Genomic DNA, 12,413 nt, shown 5'->3' with positions numbered 1-12,413 from the left:
TCTGGTTCCCAGAGCTGCTCCTGTCCTTCCCCTCTGTGGTGGTTGCTTTCATGTATCAGCTTGGGTAGGCTACAGTGCCCAGTTCCTTAATCAAATGTAAGCTGGGGAGTTCCTGTGATATTTTACAGATGTGGTTACGACGACTATATAATTGGTTCACTTTTTAAAAAAGAAGATTATCTTTGATAAGGTGAGTAGGCCTCATCCAGTCAGTAGAGTCCTTAAGAGCAAAAACAGGTTTACCAGAGAAGAAATTCTGCCTCCGGTTTCCAGCCTGCCAGCCTGCCCTTTGCTACGAATTTTTGACCTGCCACCCCCCACAAACAACTACAGGAGCCAATTCCTAGATACAAACTTCTTCCCTTCCTCTCTTTCTCTCCTCCTTTTCCCTTCTTTCATCTCTCTCTGTCTCTGTCTCTCTCTGCTGATTCTATTTTTCTGGAGAAATCTAATTTATATCCTCTTTGAACATCATTTCATACTGTTCCTTGTTTTTAAGACTTTGCTTCATATCTGGTCTCTCCCCCTTCTCTGGACTATGAGGATTTACACTCTTGGTTCCTGAATGCCTTCTTCATTTTTATGTCTTTGTCTTGATATTTATGAAAGTCATTTACATGCCCTGACTCCAGAATGCTTACCCGGTTCTGATGGCCCAGTTGCACTTTCAGCTGCTGCTTCCTGGTCCTCTCCAAGATGTGACTTGATTCTATACCAGTTTTGTAGGCCAGGGCACCTCCACCTCTGGCTCTATTTGTTTCCTAAGTGATTCTTTTCCTCCAGCACTGCCAGAACTGCTCCCCTCACGTCTTTCACCCTCATCTCCCCTTCCCCGTTCAACCCTGAGAAATAGCAACAAAGCACTCCGATAAAGTGCCACCGCTGTCACTTGCAAGTTAATTGCCTCTGGACACTAAATTTTTCATTTAAAAAAAATTATTAGAGATTACGAGATTATCTCAAAGGCACTAAATTTTGAACACTATAATGAAAACGTATCTTGGTCCTTTAGGCCCTGAGGTGAGGGAATCTACTCAGGGAGTCTATCTGTAAAGTACAGTGGGTATGAAGGAGATGGCGTTGCCTAGCTGCTGGTCATATTTTCTGCTATAGCAATTCCCCTAACTGGACCCTAAATTCCTATTTCTTTGGAGTTTCTCAAGTTTTAGAACTAAACTAACAGTTTACCTAATAGTTTACCTCAGCACTGGATACCAGACAAATCTGCACCTTCAAGTAACTTAGACTTTGGAATAGACTGCCTATGTCACCTGGATCTGAACCTGGCACTTTCTAACTTAACTGTAGCTTGGAAGCTTCCCTATTCTTTTCCACTTCAACTTTGAAACAATCTGTACCTTCTTGGTTTTTAAAGCTTCTCTCTGCACATTCTAATGCTTAATGGCCTAGAACACTTGCACTCTGAGAGCCAGCTGCCATTATATCCTTCACTAATGTAAGTCATTAACATTCCTCACATTTTAGAAAGTCCTAGTATCTGCAGAACTCTGAGAAATTTTCTAAAATCGCAGAAAACCCACTTGTCACAGAAAAGCCCCAGAGGCCTGCCAACGTCAACTTAAGTCTCAGAAACTTGCCCTTCCCGGTTCCTGTGCTAGAGCTTGGGTAGTAAGTGGACAAACCAGACTGGGAGAATCTGGAGAGGCGAGACACTGTGAAGGGGGAGATGAGGCAGTCACTAGGCCCAGGTCCAATAGCAGGAGGAAGAAGGAACCCATCAAGGAAGGGGGATCCCCAAGTAATAACAGCAGACATAGATGGGCAGGTGCTCAATTTCAAGGCGGGCCAGCACGAGGAAAAGGCAAAAGACATTACAGGGAGATTGCTAAGTATACCAGGTTGGCAGGTGGTATAGGAAGAAGAGACGCAAATCCTCAGCAGGTGGACATCCAATGTTAGAGTTTAGGACTGGCTGTCTAGGTGAGAACAGTATTCATGCAAGCCTGGCCCAAGAGGGAATGCTGTACACAAGGAGATAAGGCAAAAGCCTCAGCATGGTATATAGAACCCCAGTTCCTGGAACTGAAATATAATTAAAATATCTGGGTCACTATGACTGTGACAAAGTAGAATCAATGATTATGCATTAATATCAGTGTTCAGTAGAACTTATGCATGTGAAACAATATTTTTGCAATGAATAAGTAAAATCTCATTACTGAGCAGCAAAGACGAACATTTATAAACAATCTGAAGACAGGAAACTTGATGACCCCTGTAGCATAGCAATGAATTTCTACTGAACAATCAGCATTTCTAAAGTCATCTCTGGGTCCTGGAGGAGTTCTCCTACTTTGCCTCAAGTGCATGAATCTGCTCCAGTAATGTTAGATTTCTAGGAGCTTGTCTCTTATTCATTTCAAAAGTCAGAAATAATTTCGTTTCTAAACATTTTCCAGATTTTTGTAGGTTCTTCTTGTTTTTAGAGCCTCTAGAGTTGTAGAGTACCTCATGTATGGCTCACCTTGTAGAGATCTCTCCAAAACCATCATGCTATCTGAGCCTTCTGAGGCTAGGGGAGCAGCCCCACAGTACCAGGCCATGAAACAGAAGGCATAGGTCATGCACTGTCTACTTCTCTGAAAGTGGGTATGAACTGAATTATTTCCAAAACCCTGGAACCCCCTTATGGCATGTCAGCTCCATGAGGGGAGGGACTAGGTCAATTTGGACTTGCCATCCTGTTTGGCTGCTTAGCACACATGGTTGGCTCCTAGAAGACATTCAGTGAAGACGTGATTACTAAGTAGAACTTGGTAAGGGTCCAAATACTTCTCTATATATAGCATTCCAGAAATAGCTAATACCTCAAAGGAAGTTTTGTCCATGAAACAAAAGCATTCTGGATGCTTTTATTTAATCCGGAATAACAAATAATAAGTGACACCCACCAACTCCCAAACTTTATGCCAGGTGGAAATTCAGGCATGTTCAATTTCTGTGTCTACTCTAAAAAACTTTCATCTAATAGAAGAAACACATATTTTAAACTGTAATATAGTGTTAATATGTGCTATACTGGTGGTGTTAATAAAGTACCAGGGTAATAGAGGAGGAAATAATAAATGTTTCTATGGAAGGGAATTTAGAAAGATGCCTATGTTAGTTTGCTCAGGCTGCCATGAACATCATACTATAAACAACGGTGATACAAGACTCAGACTAGTGACAGCTGAGAACCCAAGCCTCTTGTTTTGTTTGGCTCCCAAAAGGATGCCAGTCAGCCAGAACTTTACCTAATTATAAGAGATTGGGTTGCTTAAGCCCACGAGTTTGAGGTTGCCGTGAGCTATGATGATGCCAGGGCATTCAACCCTAGGGTGACAGAGTGATACCATCTCAAAAAAATTAAAATAAAAAAAATTTAAAAAGAGATTGGCAGTATCTTCTCTTTTGATGCAGACCAACCTAACAGAAAGACTTGAAGATACCAACTTTAGGGATTCTGCAAGAAACAATGTCTCTACCCCATGAAGACGTTCAAATATGACAAGCCCTCCCACATGCTTGGAATTTCCAATTAGCTCTTTAGTCACCTACTCTAAATTATCATCAGACAAGGAAGGACTCTCAGACTTTTGAAGAAAGTCTATAACAGAGACAAAAATAATCAAAATAAATTATAAAAATTACTTGGAGATAACAGAAAAAAGGCCTTAATAGCAGGGCGTGGCAGCTCACACCTCCTACCATTCTGGGAGGCTGAGGCAGGTGGCTCCATTGAGCTCAGGAGTCCAGCCTGAGTAAGAGCAAAACCCCCATCTCTACTAAAAATAGAAAAATTAGTGGGGTATTTGTGGCAGATGACTATAGTCCCAGCTACCTGGGAGCTGAGGAGGGAGGATTGCTTGCATTCAGGAGTATGAGGTTGCCGTGAGCAAGGCTGATGCCATGGCACTCTAGCCTGGGCAACAGAGTGAGACTCTGTCTCAAAAAATAAAAAACTAAAATAATTTAAGTATTAAAAAATATATATTTGTCATCTAGACACATGTACTTGAAAGATAGCTGGCCAACATACATGTGATATTCTCCCAATTGGTTTGTAAGAATACATGAACTATCATTTTGAGTTTACTCATTGGCCCTTTTAGACTTTTGAATGAACACCAGATGATATTAAATAAGAACCTACACTCTAACAATAATTATTTATATTCCTAGCCTGTTGGTTTATGTATTGAACACCCACCATGCACTGTGTTGTCTGTTCATAACTTTATTGAGACTGTAAAACTAATTTACATTTTCAACCTTTACTGCCTCTTGTGGTAAAAATTCCACAAGTTTGTTAAATGTATAATACCATGAACACAATAATAAATAAAAAGCCATGAAGGCTATGTTAACCAGTTCGGTGAAAATATTTCAGACTGTATATGGAACCAGCACATTGTACCTCATGATTGCACTATTGTACACAGCTATGATTTAATTTAAAAAATGTATAATTACCATAGAGACATTGCTTCCATTTAACCTAAAATTGCATCTTTCAATTTTCAAATGGCATTTCCTAGTTAAATATTTCAAGATATATTTATATACCTTGAAATATTTATATAAATATTTCATTTATATAATGATACATATTTCATTTATATGAACTATAGTAGAACCTCTCTAAGTTGACCACTCGAGGGGACTGTAACAAACTGGTCAACACATGGACATGGTCAATGTAAGGAATTTTCCCCTGATATAAAGGAAAACAAATGAAGGAATGGGGAGATATTTCTCTAGCTTATCCATCGCCATCAATATTGAGTTTGGAGGAATTTCACCTGTTATGAATTTCCTACCAGAAATGCTGGATTTCTTTATTTTTATTCTCATTATTGGCAAATGTGGCTTGTTTCTTTAGCCTTATTATTTTCAGTAATCTTTTAAAAATTCGAAATAGTTACATACTAACAGAAAAGTTGGAAGTGTCAAATGCAAAGAGCAATTCTTTCACTGAACTATTTTAGGGTAAGTTACAAACCTGGTCTCACATCTTCTCCAAGTACTTCAATGTATACATGTTCTAAAAACAAAGGCATTCTCCTGTGTAACTGCCATATAATTATCAAAGTCAGGGAATCAGTGTTGATAAATACCTACTGTCAAATCCTCACCTTCTATTCTGGTTTTGTTACTTACTTGTCCGTAAGAGTGTTACCAGAATTTCTTCTTCAGTAGGTCCTTGGTCTCGGGGATTCAAATAATTAATCCACTGAGCACAGATCGGTGGGAAGACAGGATTTATTTTACAGAAAAGAATACAGAGAAAAGTACCAGAGCTTCTGATAGAAGGAAAAACCCAAGTTGGAAAAAATCTCCCCCTGGGTCCTTTGTCTAGGGATATGTATGTGTATATATATCCCAACAAATGAATGGATACAATCCCTTCGGGTCCCTTCTGTTCTGTAGGAAAACCTCATCATTTTTATTTATTTATGTATTTTTGAGACAAGGTCTCACTCAAACTCCTGGGTTTAAGTGACCCTCCTGTCTCAGCCTCCCTAGTAGTTGGAACTACAGGGGTGCACCACTATACCCAGCTAATTTTTCTATTTTTTGTAGCAATGGTATCAACATGTTTTTCAGGCTAATCTCCAAGTCCCAACCTCAAGAAATCCTGCCTCAGCACCATCATTCTTTAAGAATGTTCTTGCTTTCTAGTAAAAGAAGACACTTGGGGCGGTGCCTGTGGCTCAAGGAGTAGGGTGCCGGTCCCATATGCCGGAGGTGGCAGGTTCAAACCCAGCCCCGGCCAAAAACCACAAAAAAAAAAAAGAAGGCACTTGACATCCATTTTGAGCTTTCCCTGCCTCAGGCCTTATGCCCAAGTCTTACTGACTGTGGGTTCCTTTAAGTCAGAGAACACTGGATAGATCTGAGCTCAGGATGTGATCACCGAGGTGTTGCTGCTCCTCAGCACTGTCCCTTGTTAGAGCAAAGGAATAAATGTATGAGTGTGTGTATATTCATAGGTGTGTTTGTGAGTGTACACACATTTATGCTTTCATCTGTATTCGTGATTCAAACTATCAATATATATTGAAATTCGTGGGTTCACAGCAAAACCTCCAGTTCCCACTCTTCTCACAGTGCGAGAAACCTGATTCTCATGATCTTTGCTATTTGACCGACTCTTAGCTGTACAACCAGCCTCCCAACCTTGCCTCCATGCCCCCTCATGCACAGATGTTCACCTCCCCCCTCTTGGACACATACCGCCTCTGCTGGCCTGTCCCCACATGAAGCCCTCTCGGTCTGGCCACAATCTCAGCAGGCCAGCAGGACAGAGTATCATGCCAAGCCTTCAACCTGATGGACTTTGCCTGCTGAGTTTCAGACTCACTTGTGATCTAAGACCCCTTTATTCTTTTCAATTAAACCCTTTGGTATGGTGATACTGGAATTTCTTCTTCAGTAGGTCCTTGGTCTCGGGGATTCAAAGAAGGAATCCATGGACCACAGATCAGTGGTAAGACAGGATTTATTTGACAGAAAAGAATACAGAAAAGGCACCAGAACTCCTGGCAGAGGGAAAGACTTAAGTCAGAAAAATCTCTTGCCTGGTTTCTTCATCTAGGGGGAGATTATATATATATATTCTGCCCCACTCCATGGGGCCTTTATAGTTGCCTGGTTTCTTAGTCTAGGAGGAGATTATATATATATCCCCGCCATGGAGTCTTTATAGTTCCATTTGGCCAGGATTTGGTAACAAATGAATGGATACAATCTCTTCCACTGGGGCGATATGAATGAGAGCATACATGAATGGATACAGTCCCTTTGGCTAGGGGCAACGGGAATGAACACGTTTATGAATGGATACAGTCCAGTCATGAAATTGTCCAGGCCTAGGAAACTTACATGAAATTGCCCAGGCCTAGGAAATGAGGCCACCCCCTGAATGGGGGAACCCTGTATCACCCTTAGGCCTGTAAAATGCTCGCAGGGGAGTAGCACAACCAGAGAAAGGCTTTGTAGGCTCAAAGGTGGTTCTGGGATTGGCACCGCAGCCGCACGGGCTGTGCCATGGTCTCCCTCAACTAACTAGGGACCCGCGGGCTTCTGCCCTGCTGGCCCTCTCTGCCGCACTTGGTTTTCCAGCTCTGCCTCTCCTGACCGCTGCACCAACACCGCCGCTGGGGCCGAGATGCAGGAGGCGGCAGGTCCTCGGGGTGGCTGGCGCTGACGAAGCCTGGGGCACTGGCCCTGTATCAGTGGGAATGTCTACCCTATGCCTGTTTCCTCCTTGCATTTTGAAAGCAGGTAATTTGTTATCTAATGTTACAAGTTCACACCTGAAAAAAAAATTTTTTTTCTCTAAATGAAATATACCTTTAGTCTTATCCATTCCTGATTTAGAGGATACTTAGATACAATTTTAGACCAAAGATGTGATGCTGGAATGGGTTTAAACTTTGGGGGATGTTGAGATGAGGGTGAATATACTATTTTGCACTGTGAGAAGGACAGGACTGAGAGGGGCAGAGAGTGGAGTATTTTGGCTGAACTGCGTCCCTCCCTGGAAACCTAATTGAAGTGCTAACCACCAATATATCACAATGTGACTGTATTTGGAGGTAAAGTCGTTAATGAATTAAATGAGTTAAAACGAACTCATTAAAGTGGACTCCTAATCCAATATGTCTGGTGACTTTACTTGAAGAAGAAATTAGGACACTGGTGGTGCCTGTGGCTCAGCAGGTAGGGCGCTAGCCCTATATACCGAGGGTGGCAGGTTCGAACACGGCCCCGGCCAAACTGCAACAAAAATAGCCAGGCGTTGTGGCTGGCGCCTATAGTCTCAACTACTTGGGAGGCTGAGGAAAGAGAATCGCCTAAGCCCAGGAGTTGGAGGTTGCTGTGAGCTGTGATGCCACAGCACTCTACCAAGGGCGATAAAGTGAGACTGTCTCTAAAAAAAAAGAAAGAAAGAAATTAGGACACAGATGTCCACAAAGGCAAGTCTGTTTGAAAACATGAGAAGACAGCCATCTACAAGCCAAGGACAGAGGCCTCAAAATAAACCAGCCTTATAAATGCCTTTATCCCAGACTTCTGGCCTCCAGAATTCTGAGAAAATAAATTTCTATTTTTAAGTTACCCAGTCTGTGCCACTTTGACTTGTCAGCCCTAGCTGACAAATATACAGAGCCCAACTCCTCAGTCTATTCCCCTGCAGGAAATTTGAATTGTTTCACCTCAGTTTGTAGCAGTTATTGTGTGGGGAACAATGACACATGGTGGTTGCAGGTGCATATTACAGTTATTACAAACTAAGTTTGTGCCACACCATGGACTTGTCTGCAAACCCATCGCTGGGGGATGTCAGCTTATTGCCTAGAAGCTCAAAGGGAGCAGCTCATGCGTATCAGCCTGGGGTGACAGCCCCCTCCCCTGAAAGCAGTTAAAGGGCCTTGGTGGTCTGACTCCCATCAGCAACTTTCTTTATGAAGTAAAGAATGTTGATCATCCAAAAGGCATAACAGATGTTTTAAAGGTTGGCAATGATAGTGGCTATGAAGAAAAATAAAAACAAAGTATTAGCAAATGGAATTCAAATATATTAAAAAGGCTAATATATCATGACCAAGTAGCATTGACACCATGGAAACAAAGTTGGATCAGCACTCAAAAATTAATCAAGGCCAGGCACTGTGGCTCACACCTGTAATCTCAGCAATCTGGGAGGCAAAGGTGGGCAGATCACTTGAGGCCAGGAGTTCAGGACCATCCTGAGCAAGAGTGAAATCCCATCTCAACAAAAAATATAGCAAATTAGCCAGTCATAGAGGTGTGTGTCTATAGTCCCAACTACTCAGGAGGTTGTAGAAGGAGGCTCTAGGAGTTTGAGGTTATAATGAGGTGTGATGACTGCAATATAGCCTAGGTGACACAACCATACCCTTTCTCAAAGATAAAAAAAAAAAAATTCAACCAGGCTGGGCGCGGTGGCGCACACCTGTAATCCTAGCACTCTGGGAGGCCGAGGTGGGTGGATTGCTTTAGCTCAGGAGTTTGAGACCAGCCTGAGCAAAGTGAGACCCCTGTCTGCTACTAAAAATAGAAAAACTAGCCAGGCTTGGTGGCGGGTGCCTCAGGAGGCTGAAACAAGAGGATTGCTTGAGCCCAAGAGTTCAAAGTTGCTGTGAACTATGATACCACAGCACTCAAATTGAGACTATCTCAAAAAAAAAATTCAATCAATTAAATTCACCATATTAACAGAGTAAAAGAGCCAAATTATGTAACACTCCCAGTAGAGGTACAGAAAACCTTTGACAAAATTTAACATGGATTTATAATTTAAAAAAAACTTACAATACATTGTTTAGGATATTGCATCCTCATTTATAAGTTAAATATGTTTGTAATTTCCCTTTATAATAATATATTTTTTCCAACTTTCATATCAGGTGTATCCAGATGAAGTAGAATGATTTAGAAGTATTCCTTCTTTTTCTATTGTCTACAAGATTTGGCATTGTCTGTTTTTGAAAATTATCTTTTATTTTTATTTACAAAAAATAAATATTCTCTATTCTTTGAGACTTTGGGGAAAAAAAAAAGAAGTTAACTGATGACTCCATACTAACCTCAGAGTCAAAGGATTCTATGATAGACATATTTTTATCTGACAATGTGATTGTTACTTTTTTCATTATTATTATTATTGCTCAATATTTCTTTGCAGCCATCGTCTAATTTCTTTTCTGAATGTATTTATCTTCATTCATTCTTTACAAGGTTTTTGTTTCTAGTCCTTATCTAAACATTGTTATTAAATTTTAAGCCTCTTTAATTTTGTGAAGGCAAAAAGTGGAAATCAAACAAACACATGTACATGTATAGAGAAAATTTAAAAAAAGAACTTTCAGTAAATTAAGAATAGAAAGGGACTTGCTCAATATGATAGACAGCAACAGTAAAATGATAAAGGGAATCAATAAAAAACCTACACTTATGTGAGGCTGAGTGTTTTCCCCATAAGATCAGGAACGAGGCAAGGATACCTTCTCACTCATCTATTCATGCTTGCACTGCTGAAAGTCCTGTTCTGCGTGATGAAGCCTGGAACAGAGACAAAAGGCAAACAGATCGGAAAAGATGAAGTCAAACTTTTGCATTAGCTGATGATCATGACTGTGTACACAGATTTTAGGAAATCTGTAAAAAGCTACTAACACTAATAGGTAAATTTAGCAAGGTCACAAGATAAAAGGTCAATACAAAAATCAATTCTATTCCTTGATATTAGCAAAAATCAGTTAAAAAATAGCACTTTAAAAAGATCATTTGAAATAGTATTTAAAAAATAAAAACCCATGAAATAGTTAAAAATAAATTTAACAAAATGTGTAAGACCTGCACACTAAGACAGCTTAATTTTGCTGAAAAAATATAATAAGGCCTAAGTAAATAAAGATACCTACCCGCAAATTGAATGAAAAACTTAATAGTGTCTAGGTATCAAATCTATCACAAATTACTTTATATATTTAATTTAATCCCCCCAAATTCCAGTTGTGTCTTGGGTCAAAATTGACAAGCTGATTCTAAAATTATATGAACATGCAAAGGACCTAGAATAGCAAAAATAAGCTTGAAAAAAGTAAACTTGGAGTACTTACACTACTTCAAGACTTACTAAGAAGCCACAGCACTTGAGGTAACAGGATACTGGCATAGAATAGAAGAGAGAGTCCAAAAATACGCCCACAGTAAGACAAAGCTATTCAAGAGAAAAGGAAGGTCGTTGTAACAAATATTGCTGTAATGAATGGAAGATACTTGAGGTATGATTAATCCTGTGGCAAAATTCCTCTCTAGCTGTGAACCTATGAAAACGATGTTTTGTGCTTCCAAAATGGAGCAGTTAAACAGGCATAGAACAGACATTTCCATTCCGGAAGCGAGAAATAGGCAAGAAGGAAAGAGTCCCAAGTCCCAAGCAAGTCAGAAACCTAACAGGGGAAAATTCCCTTTGAAGCTTTGAATACACAGAATACCAAGTCTGGCTTGGTATTCTATGCTCTGGACTCACCAGGCAGGAGTCTTACCTTGGGTAGCTGGCCCAACCCCTCTGGAGAAGAGGAGGTGACAGTCTTGTACCTCTCCCCTATCCACGAAAATTAAATCAACTGTATCATGCAGCTAAATGTCAAAGCTAAAAGCAAAAAGTTTCTAGAAGAAAATATCGAAGTATAGCTTCATGAACAAGATTCTATAAAACAATAACCACAAAAATTTAAAATGAACAAACTGGACCTGATCAAAACTAAAGTTTTCCACTAATCAATGACATGATTTAAAAAAGTAGGTCAAGACCAAGAGGAAACATTCACCATACCTATAGCTGAAAAATTTGTGTTCAAAATGTATTAGAATTCCTACAAATGAAGAATATGAAAAAACTTGATTAATAATGGGCACTGGCCCTTTGGGAAAGATAATAGAATAGCCTCCCGACCTTTTTGGCACCAGGGACTGGTTTCATGGAAGAGTATTTTTTCACGCACCTGAGCTAGTGGTGGTTTGAGCACATTACATCTGCACAACCTAGATCCCTCATATTTGCAGGTTATAGAAGGATTTGGGATCCTATGAGAGCCTAATGCTGCCACTTACCCAACAGAGGCAGGGCTCAGGCTGGGATGCCAGTGATGGGAGGGCAACTGTAAATACAGATGAAGCTTCATTTACTCATCTCCTGCTCTGCGCCTGGTCGCTAAAAGGTCACAGATAGGTACCGGCCCACAGCCCAGGAATTGGGGACTGAAGGCCTATAAAATACACTTAACATGCTATTCACTATCATTAGTCATGAGGAAAATGGAAATTAAAGCACTCTGAGATAGACTACACACTCACAAAGGCTGCTAGACATAAAAAGACTGACAACGCTAAATATGAACCATGGTGTAAAACAAGTCAAACTCTCATATATTAGTAGCAGGAGTGTAAAAAGTTAATTTTTTTTTTTTGCAGTTTTTTGGCAGGGGCTGGGTTTGAATCCACTACCTCTGCTTTATGGGGTGGGCGACCTACTCCTTGAGCCACAGGCACCGTCGATTTTTTTTTTTTTTGTGAGCACTATTTGCCAATCTCTTAAAAAGTTATACATATACTTAACAGATAACCCAAAAACATCCTAGGTATTTACTCAATACAAAAGAGAATGTGTGCCCATAGGGGAAGACTTCTTTGAGAATGTTCGTAGCAACATTTTTCATAATAGTAAAAAACTTAAAATGACATAAATATACACCACTAGGTGAATCCATAAATAATTTTAGTAACTTCATACAGTGGACTACTACTCAGCAGTAACACAAATGGATGGATCTCCAAATATAACAATGTGTGGGGGCAACGCCTGTGGCTCAAAG

General features: G+C 40.3%; 1 long non-coding RNA gene across 1 annotated transcript; it reads right to left on the bottom strand.

Annotated features, from left to right (window-relative positions):
- Window positions 1-6,660: 6,660 nt before the first annotated feature.
- Window positions 6,661-11,923, bottom strand: LOC128586228 (uncharacterized). Its single transcript, XR_008380207.1, has 3 exons — window positions 10,656-11,923; window positions 9,984-10,095; window positions 6,661-8,541 (listed from the first exon to the last, which is right to left on the bottom strand). It is a non-coding gene; the product is annotated as an uncharacterized LOC128586228 (long non-coding RNA).
- Window positions 11,924-12,413: the final 490 nt, after the last annotated feature.

The sequence above is a fragment of the Nycticebus coucang genome, chromosome 5 (assembly GCF_027406575.1).
Source record: "Nycticebus coucang isolate mNycCou1 chromosome 5, mNycCou1.pri, whole genome shotgun sequence".
NCBI lineage: Eukaryota > Metazoa > Chordata > Mammalia > Primates > Lorisidae > Nycticebus > Nycticebus coucang.
The sequence above is the reverse complement of the archived record's forward strand: the minus strand, read 5'-3'. Positions and strand labels throughout refer to the sequence as shown.